We start from the raw sequence: 10,448 nt of genomic DNA, 5'->3' as shown, positions 1-10,448 counted from the left end.
TGAATATATGTGACATGGTGGTCTAGACACTAGAGTTCCTGTGCATATTGACTAAAGTTGGTGAGGCTTAACAATGGTGTGAATATATGTGACATGGTGGTCTAGACACTAGAGTTCATGTGCATATTGACTAAAGTTATGAGGCTTAACAATGGTGTGAATATATGTGACATGGTGGTCTAGACACTAGAGTTACTGTGCATATTGACTAAAGTTGGTGAGGCTTAACAATGGTGTGAATATATGTGACATGGTGGTCTAGACACTAGAGTTACTGTGCATATTGACTAAAGTTGGTGAGGCTTAACAATGGTGTGAATATATGTGACATGGTGGTCTAGACACTAGAGTTCCTGTGCATATTGACTAAAGTTGGTGAGGCTTAACAATGGTGTGAATATATGTGACATGGTGGTCTAGACACTAGAGTTACTGTGCATATTGACTAAAGTTGGTGAGGCTTAACAATGGTGTGAATATATGTGACATGGTGGTCTAGACACTAGAGTTCCTGTGCATATTGACAAAAGTTGGTGAGGCTTAACAATGGTGTGAATATATGTGACATGGTGGTCTAGACACTAGAGTTACTGTGCATATTGACTAAAGTTGGTGAGGCTTAACAATGGTGAGAATATATGTGACATGGTGGTCTAGACACTAGAGTTACTGTGCATATTGACTAAAGTTGGTGAGGCTTAACAATGGTGTGAATATATGTGACATGGTGGTCTAGACACTAGAGTTCCTGTGCATATTGACTAAGGTTGGTGAGGCTTAACAATGGTGTGAATATATGTGACATGGTGGTCTAGACACTAGAGTTACTGTGCATATTGACTAAAGTTATGAGGCTTAACAATGGTGTGAATATATGTGACATGGTGGTCTAGACACTAGAGTTACTGTGCATATTGACTAAAGTTGGTGAGGCTTAACAATGGTGTGAATATATGTGACATGGTGGTCTAGACACTAGAGTTACTGTGCATATTGACTAAAGTTGGTGAGGCTTAACAATGGTGTGAATATATGTGACATGGTGGTCTAGACACTAGAGTTACTGTGCATATTGACTAAAGTTGGTGAGGCTTAACAATGGTGTGAATATATGTGACATGGTGGTCTAGACACTAGAGTTACTGTGCATATTGACTAAAGTTGGTGAGGCTTAACAATGGTGTGAATATATGTGACATGGTGGTCTAGACACTAGAGTTACTGTGCATATTGACTAAAGTTGGTGAGGCTTAACAATGGTGTGAATATATGTGACATGGTGGTCTAGACACTAGAGTTCCTGTGCATATTGACTAAAGTTGGTGAGGCTTAACAATGGTGTGAATATATGTGACATGGTGGTCTAGACACTAGAGTTCCTGTGCATATTGACTAAAGTTGGTGAGGCTTAACAATGGTGTGAATATATGTGACATGGTGGTCTAGACACTAGAGTTCCTGTGCATATTGACTAAAGTTGGTGAGGCTTAACAATGGTGTGAATATATGTGACATGGTGGTCTAGACACTAGAGTTACTGTGCATATTGACTAAAGTTGGTGAGGCTTAACAATGGTGTGAATATATGTGACATGGTGGTCTAGACACTAGAGTTCCTGTGCATATTGACTAAAGTTGGTGAGGCTTAACAATGGTGTGAATATATGTGACATGGTGGTCTAGACACTAGAGTTACTGTGCATATTGACTAAAGTTGGTGAGGCTTAACAATGGTGTGAATATATGTGACATGGTGGTCTAGACACTAGAGTTCCTGTGCATATTGACTAAAGTTGGTGAGGCTTAACAATGGTGTGAATATATGTGACATGGTGGTCTAGACACTAGAGTTACTGTGTGCATATTGACTAAGTTGGTGAGGCTTAACAATGGTGTGAATATATGTGACATGGTGGTCTAGACACTAGAGTTACTGTGCATATTGACTAAAGTTGGTGAGGCTTAACAATGGTGTGAATATATGTGACATGGTGGTCTAGACACTAGAGTTCCTGTGCATATTGACTAAAGTTATGAGGCTTAACAATGGTGTGAATATATGTGACATGGTGGTCTAGACACTAGAGTTACTGTGCATATTGACTAAAGTTGGTGAGGCTTAACAATGGTGTGAATATATGTGACATGGTGGTCTAGACACTAGAGTTACTGTGCATATTGACTAAAGTTGGTGAGGCTTAACAATGGTGTGAATATATGTGACATGGTGGTCTAGACACTAGAGTTACTGTGCATATTGACTAAAGTTATGAGGCTTAACAATGGTGTGAATATATGTGACATGGTGGTCTAGACACTAGAGTTACTGTGCATATTGACTAAGGTTGGTGAGGCTTAACAATGGTGTGAATATATGTGACATGGTGGTCTAGACACTAGAGTTCCTGTGCATATTGACTAAAGTTGGTGAGGCTTAACAATGGTGTGAATATATGTGACATGGTGGTCTAGACACTAGAGTTCCTGTGCATATTGACTAAAGTTGGTGAGGCTTAACAATGGTGTGAATATATGTGACATGGTGGTCTAGACACTAGAGTTCTGTGCATATTGACTAAGTTGGTGAGGCTTAACAATGGTGTGAATATATGTGACATGGTGGTCTAGACACTAGAGTTCCTGTGCATATTGACTAAAGTTGGTGAGGCTTAACAATGGTGTGAATATATGTGACATGGTGGTCTAGACACTAGAGTTACTGTGCATATTGACTAAAGTTGGTGAGGCTTAACAATGGTGTGAATATATGTGACATGGTGGTCTAGACACTAGAGTTCCTGTGCATATTGACTAAAGTTGGTGAGGCTTAACAATGGTGTGAATATATGTGACATGGTGGTCTAGACACTAGAGTTACTGTGCATATTGACTAAAGTTGGTGAGGCTTAACAATGGTGTGAATATATGTGACATGGTGGTCTAGACACTAGAGTTCATGTGCATATTGACTAAAGTTGGTGAGGCTTAACAATGGTGTGAATATATGTGACATGGTGGTCTAGACACTAGAGTTACTGTGCATATTGACTAAAGTTGGTGAGGCTTAACAATGGTGTGAATATATGTGACATGGTGGTCTAGACACTAGAGTTCCTGTGCATATTGACTAAAGTTGGTGAGGCTTAACAATGGTGTGAATATATGTGACATGGTGGTCTAGACACTAGAGTTACTGTGCATATTGACTAAAGTTGGTGAGGCTTAACAATGGTGTGAATATATGTGACATGGTGGTCTAGACACTAGAGTTCCTGTGCATATTGACTAAAGTTGGTGATGCTTAACAATGGTGTGAATATATGTGACAAGGTGGTGTAGGCACTAGAGTTCCTGTGCATATTGACTAAGTTTGGTGAGGCTTAACAATGGTGTGAATATATGTGACATGGTGGTCTAGACACTAGAGTTACTGTGCATATTGACTAAAGTTGGTGAGGCTTAACAATGGTGTGAATATATGTGACATGGTGGTCTAGACAGTAGAGTTACTGTGCATATTGACTAAAGTTGGTGAGGCTTAACAATGGTGTGAATATATGTGACATGGTGGTCTAGACACTAGAGTTACTGTGCATATTGACTAAAGTTATGAGGCTTAACAATGGTGTGAATATATGTGACATGGTGGTCTAGACACTAGAGTTACTGTGCATATTGACTAAAGTTGGTGAGGCTTAACAATGGTGTGAATATATGTGACATGGTGGTCTAGACACTAGAGTTACTGTGCATATTGACTAAGGTTGGTGAGGCTTAACAATGGTGTGAATATATGTGACAAGGTGGTGTAGACACTAGAGTTCCTGTGCATATTGACTAAAGTTATGAGGCTTAACAATGGTGTGAATATATGTGACATGGTGGTCTAGACACTAGAGTTACTGTGCATATTGACTAAAGTTGGTGAGGCTTAACAATGGTGTGAATATATGTGACATGGTGGTCTAGACACTAGAGTTACTGTGCATATTGACTAAAGTTGGTGAGGCTTAACAATGGTGTGAATATATGTGAAATGGTGGTCTAGACACTAGAGTTCCTGTGCATATTGACTAAGTTGGTGAGGCTTAACAATGGTGTGAATATATGTGACATGGTGGTCTAGACACTAGAGTTCCTGTGCATATTGACTAAAGTTGGTGAGGCTTAACAATGGTGTGAATATATGTGACATGGTGGTCTAGACACTAGAGTTCCTGTGCATATTGACTAAAGTTGGTGAGGCTTAACAATGGTGTGAATATATGTGACATGGTGGTCTAGACACTAGAGTTACTGTGCATATTGACTAAAGTTGGTGAGGCTTAACAATGGTGTGAATATATGTGACATGGTGGTCTAGACACTAGAGTTACTGTGCATATTGACTAAAGTTGGTGAGGCTTAACAATGGTGTGAATATATGTGACATGGTGGTCTAGACACTAGAGTTCCTGTGCATATTGACTAAGTTGGTGAGGCTTAACAATGGTGTGAATATATGTGACATGGTGGTCTAGACACTAGAGTTACTGTGCATATTGACTAAAGTTGGTGAGGCTTAACAATGGTGTGAATATATCTGACATGGTGGTCTAGACACTAGAGTTCCTGTGCATATTGACTAAAGTTGGTGAGGCTTAACAATGGTGTGAATATATGTGACATGGTGGTCTAGACACTAGAGTTACTGTGCATATTGACTAAAGTTGGTGAGGCTTAACAATGGTGTGAATATATGTGACATGGTGGTCTAGACACTAGAGTTCCTGTGCATATTGACTAAGTTGGTGAGGCTTAACAATGGTGTGAATATATGTGACATGGTGGTCTAGACATTAGAGTTACTGTGCATATTGACAAAAGTTGGTGAGGCTTAACAATGGTGTGAATATATTTGACATGGTGGTCTAGACACTAGAGTTCCTGTGCATATTGACTAAAGTTATGAGGCTTAACAATGGTGTGAATATATGTGACATGGTGGTCTAGACACTAGAGTTACTGTGCATATTGACTAAAGTTGGTGAGGCTTAACAATGGTGTGAATATATGTGACATGGTGGTCTAGACACTAGAGTTCCTGTGCATATTGACTAAAGTTGGTGAGGCTTAACAATGGTGTGAATATATGTGACATGGTGGTCTAGACACTAGAGTTACTGTGCATATTGACTAAAGTTGGTGAGGCTTAACAATGGTGTGAATATATGTGACATGGTGGTCTAGACACTAGAGTTCCTGTGCATATTGACTAAAGTTGGTGAGGCTTAACAATGGTGTGAATATATGTGACATGGTGGTCTAGACACTAGAGTTACTGTGCATATTGACTAAAGTTGGTGAGGCTTAACAATGGTGTGAATATATGTGACATGGTGGTCTAGACACTAGAGTTCCTGTGCATATTGACTAAAGTTGGTGAGGCTTAACAATGGTGTGAATATATGTGACATGGTGGTCTAGACACTAGAGTTACTGTGCATATTGACTAAAGTTGGTGAGGCTTAACAATGGTGTGAATATATGTGACAAGATGGTTTAGACACTAGTGTTCCTGTGCATATTGACTAAAGTTATGCGGCTTAACAATGGTGTGAATATATGTAACATGGTGGTCTAGACACTAGAGTTACTGTGCATATTGACTAAAGTTGGTGAGGCTTAACAATGGTGAGAATATATGTGACAATGGTGGTCAAGACACTAGAGTTACTGTGCATATTGACTAAAGTTGGTGAGGCTTAACAATGGTGTGAATATATGTGACATGGTGGTCTAGACATTAGAGTTACTGTGCATATTGACTAAAGTTATGAGGCTTAACAATGGTGTGAATATATGTGACATGGTGGTCTAGACACTAGAGTTACTGTGCATATTGACTAAAGTTGGTGAGGCTTAACAATGGTGTGAATATATGTGACATGGTGGTCTAGACACTAGAGTTCATGTGCATATTGACTAAAGTTATGAGGCTTAACAATGGTGTGAATATATGTGACATGGTGGTCTAGACACTAGAGTTCCTGTGCATATTGACTAAAGTTGGTGAGGCTTAACAATGGTGAGAATATATGTGACATGGTGGTCTAGACACTAGAGTTACTGTGCATATTGACTAAGTTGGTGAGGCTTAACAATGGTGTGAATATATGTGACATGGTGGTCTAGACACTAGAGTTACTGTGCATATTGACAAAAGTTGGTGAGGCTTAACAATGGTGTGAATATATGTGACATGGTGGTCTAGACACTAGAGTTACTGTGCATATTGACAAAAGTTGGTGAGGCTTAACAATGGATTGAATATATGTGACATGGTGGTCTAGACACTAGAGTTGATGTGCATATTGACTAAAGTTGGTGAGGCTTAATTATGGTGTGAATATATGTGACATGGTGGTCTAGACACTAGAGTTACTGTGCATATTGACTAAAGTTGGTGAGGCTTAACAATGGTGTGAATATATGTGACATGGTGGTCTAGACACTAGAGTTACTGTGCATATTGACTAAAGTTGGTGAGGCTTAACAATGGTGTGAATATATGTGACATGGTGGTCTAGACACTAGAGTTCCTGTGCATATTGACTAAAGTTGGTGAGGCTTAACAATGGTGTGAATATATGTGACATGGTGGTCTAGACACTAGAGTTACTGTGCATATTGACTAAAGTTGGTGAGGCTTAACAATGGTGTGAATATATGTGACATGGTGGTCTAGACACTAGAGTTACTGTGCATATTGACTAAAGTTGGTGAGGCTTAACAATGGTGTGAATATATGTGACATGGTGGTCTAGACACTAGAGTTACTGTGCATATTGACTAAAGTTGGTGAGGCTTAACAATGGTGTGAATATATGTGACATGGTGGTCTAGACACTAGAGTTACTGTGCATATTGACTAAAGTTGGTGAGGCTTAACAATGGTGTGAATATATGTGACATGGTGGTCTAGACACTAGAGTTCCTGTGCATATTGACTAAGTTTGGTGAGGCTTAACAATGGTGTGAATATATGTGACATGGTGGTCTAGACACTAGAGTTACTGTGCATATTGACTAAAGTTATGAGGCTTAACAATGGTGTGAATATATGTGACATGGTGGTCTAGACACTAGAGTTCCTGTGCATATTGACTAAAGTTGGTGAGGCTTAACAATGGTGTGAATATATGTGACATGGTGGTCTAGACACTATAGTTACTGTGCATATTGACAAAAGTTGGTGAGGCTTAACAATGGTGTGAATATATTTGACATGGTGGTCTAGACACTAGAGTTACTGTGCATATTGACTAAAGTTGGTGAGGCTTAACAATGGTGTGAATATATGTGACATGGTGGTCTAGACACTAGAGTTACTGTGCATATTGACTAAAGTTGGTGAGGCTTAACAATGGTGTGAATATATTTGACATGGTGGTCTAGACACTAGAGTTTTTGTGCATATTGACTAAGTTTCTGTGCATATTGTTGGTGAGGCTTAACAATGGTGTGAATATATGTGACATGGTGGTGTAGACACTAGAGTTCCTGTGCATATTGACTAAAGTTATGAGGCTTAACAATGGTGTGAATATATGTGACATGGTGGTCTAGACACTAGAGTTACTGTGCATATTGACTAAAGTTGGTGAGGCTTAACAATGGTGTGAATATATGTGACATGGTGGTCTAGACACTAGAGTTCCTGTGCATATTGACTAAAGTTGGTGAGGCTTAACAATGGTGTGAATATATGTGACATGGTGGTCTAGACACTAGAGTTACTGTGCATATTGACTAAAGTTGGTGAGGCTTAACAATGGTGTGAATATATGTGACATGGTGGTCTAGACACTAGAGTTACTGTGCATATTGACTAAAGTTGGTGAGGCTTAACAATGGTGTGAATATATGTGACATGGTGGTCTAGACACTAGAGTTACTGTGCATATTGACTAAAGTTGGTGAGGCTTAACAATGGTGTGAATATATGTGACATGGTGGTCTAGACACTAGAGTTACTGTGCATATTGACTAAAGTTGGTGAGGCTTAACAATGGTGTGAATATATGTGACATGGTGGTCTAGACACTAGAGTTCACTGTGCATATTGACTAAAGTTGGTGAGGCTTAACAATGGTGTGAATATATGTGACATGGTGGTCTAGACACTAGAGTTACTGTGCATATTGACTAAAGTTGGTGAGCTTAACAATGGTGTGAATATATGTGACATGGTGGTCTAGACACTAGAGTTCCTGTGCATATTGACTAAGTTGGTGAGGTTTATATGTGAATATATCTGACATCGTGGTCTAGACACTAGAGTTCATGTGCATATTGACTAAAGTTATGAGGCTTAACAATGGTGTGAATATATGTGACATGGTGGTCTAGACACTAGAGTTCTGTGCATATTGACTAAGTTGGTGAGGCTTAACAATGGTGTGAATATATGTGACATGGTGGTCTAGACACTAGAGTTACTGTGCATATTGACTAAGTTGGTGAGGCTTAACAATGGTGTGAATATATGTGACATGGTGGTCTAGACACTAGAGTTACTGTGCATATTGACTAAAGTTGGTGAGGCTTAACAATGGTGTGAATATATGTGACATGGTGGTCTAGACACTAGAGTTCCTGTGCATATTGACTAAAGTTATGAGGCTTAACAATGGTGTGAATATATGTGACATGGTGGTCTAGACACTAGAGTTCATGTGCATATTGACTAAAGTTGGTGAGGCTTAACAATGGTGTGAATATATGTGACATGGTGGTCTAGACACTAGAGTTCACTGTGCATATTGACTAAAGTTGGTGAGGCTTAACAATGGTGAGAATATATGTGACATGGTGGTCTAGACACTAGAGTTACTGTGCATATTGACTAAGTTGGTGAGGCTTAACAATGGTGAATAATATATGTGACATGGTGGTCTAGACACTAGAGTTTAATGTGCATATTGACTAAACTAAAGTTGGTGAGGCTTAACAATGGTGTGAATATATGTGACATGGTGGTCTAGACACCAGAGTTACTGTGCATATTGACTAAGTTGGTGAGGCTTAACAATGGTGTGAATATATGTGACATGGTGGTCTAGACACTAGAGTTACTGTGCATATTGACTAAAGTTATGAGGCTTAACAATGGTGTGAATATATGTGACATGGTGGTCTAGACACTAGAGTTACTGTGCATATTGACTAAGTTGGTGAGGCTTAAGAATGGTGAGAATATATGTGACATGGTGGTCTAGACACTAGAGTTCTGTGCATATTGACTAAAGTTGGTGAGGCTTAACAATGGTGTGAATATATGTGAAATGGTGGTCTAGACACTAGAGTTACTGTGCATATTGACTAAGTTGGTGAGGCTTAACAATGGTGTGAATATATGTGACATGGTGGTCTAGACACTAGAGTTCCTGTGCATATTGACTAAAGTTATGAGGCTTAACAATGGTGTGAATATATGTGACATGGTGGTCTAGACACTTGAGAGTTACTGTGCATATTGACTAAGGTTGGTGAGGCTTAACAATGGTGTGAATATATGTGACATGGTGGTCTAGACACTAGAGTTACTGTGCATATTGACTAAAGTTATGAGGCTTAACAATGGTGTGAATATATGTGACATGGTGGTCTAGACACTAGAGTTACTGTGCATATTGACTAAGGTTGGTGAGGCTTAAGAATGGTGTGAATATATGTGACATGGTGGTCTAGACACTAGAGTTACTGCAATGCATATTGACTAAGTTGGTGAGGCTTAACAATGGTGTGAATATATGTGACATGGTGGTCTAGACACTAGAGTTTGTGCATATTGACTAAAGTTATGAGGCTTAACAATGGTGTGAATATATGTGACATGGTGGTCTAGACACTAGAGTTACCTGTGCATATTGACTAAAGTTATGAGGCTTAACAATGGTGTGAATATATGTGACATGGTGGTCTAGACACTAGAGTTACTGTGCATATTGACTAAAGTTGGTGAGGCTTAACAATGGTGTGAATATATGTGACATGGTGGTCTAGACACTAGAGTTACTGTGCATATTGACTAAAGTTGGTGAGGCTTAACAATGGTGTGAATATATGTGACATGGTGGTCTAGACACTAGAGTTCCTGTGCATATTGACTAAAGTGGTGAGGCTTAACAATGGTGAGAATATATGTGACATGGTGGTCTAGACACTAGAGTTTATGTGCATATTGACTAAAGTTGGGTGAGGTCTTAACAATGGTGTGAAATATATGTATGACATGGTGGTCTAGACACTAGAGTTACTGTGCATATTGACTAAGGTTGGTGAGGCTTAACAATGGTGTGAATATATATGTGACATGAGGTGGTCTAGACACTAGAGTTCATGTGCATATTGACTAAAGTTATGAGGCTTAACAATGGTGTGAATATATGTGACATGGTGGTCTG

Source organism: Tachypleus tridentatus, chromosome 12 (genome assembly GCF_004210375.1).
Source record: "Tachypleus tridentatus isolate NWPU-2018 chromosome 12, ASM421037v1, whole genome shotgun sequence".
Lineage (NCBI taxonomy): Eukaryota > Metazoa > Arthropoda > Merostomata > Xiphosura > Limulidae > Tachypleus > Tachypleus tridentatus.
Note: the sequence above shows the minus strand (reverse complement) of the source record.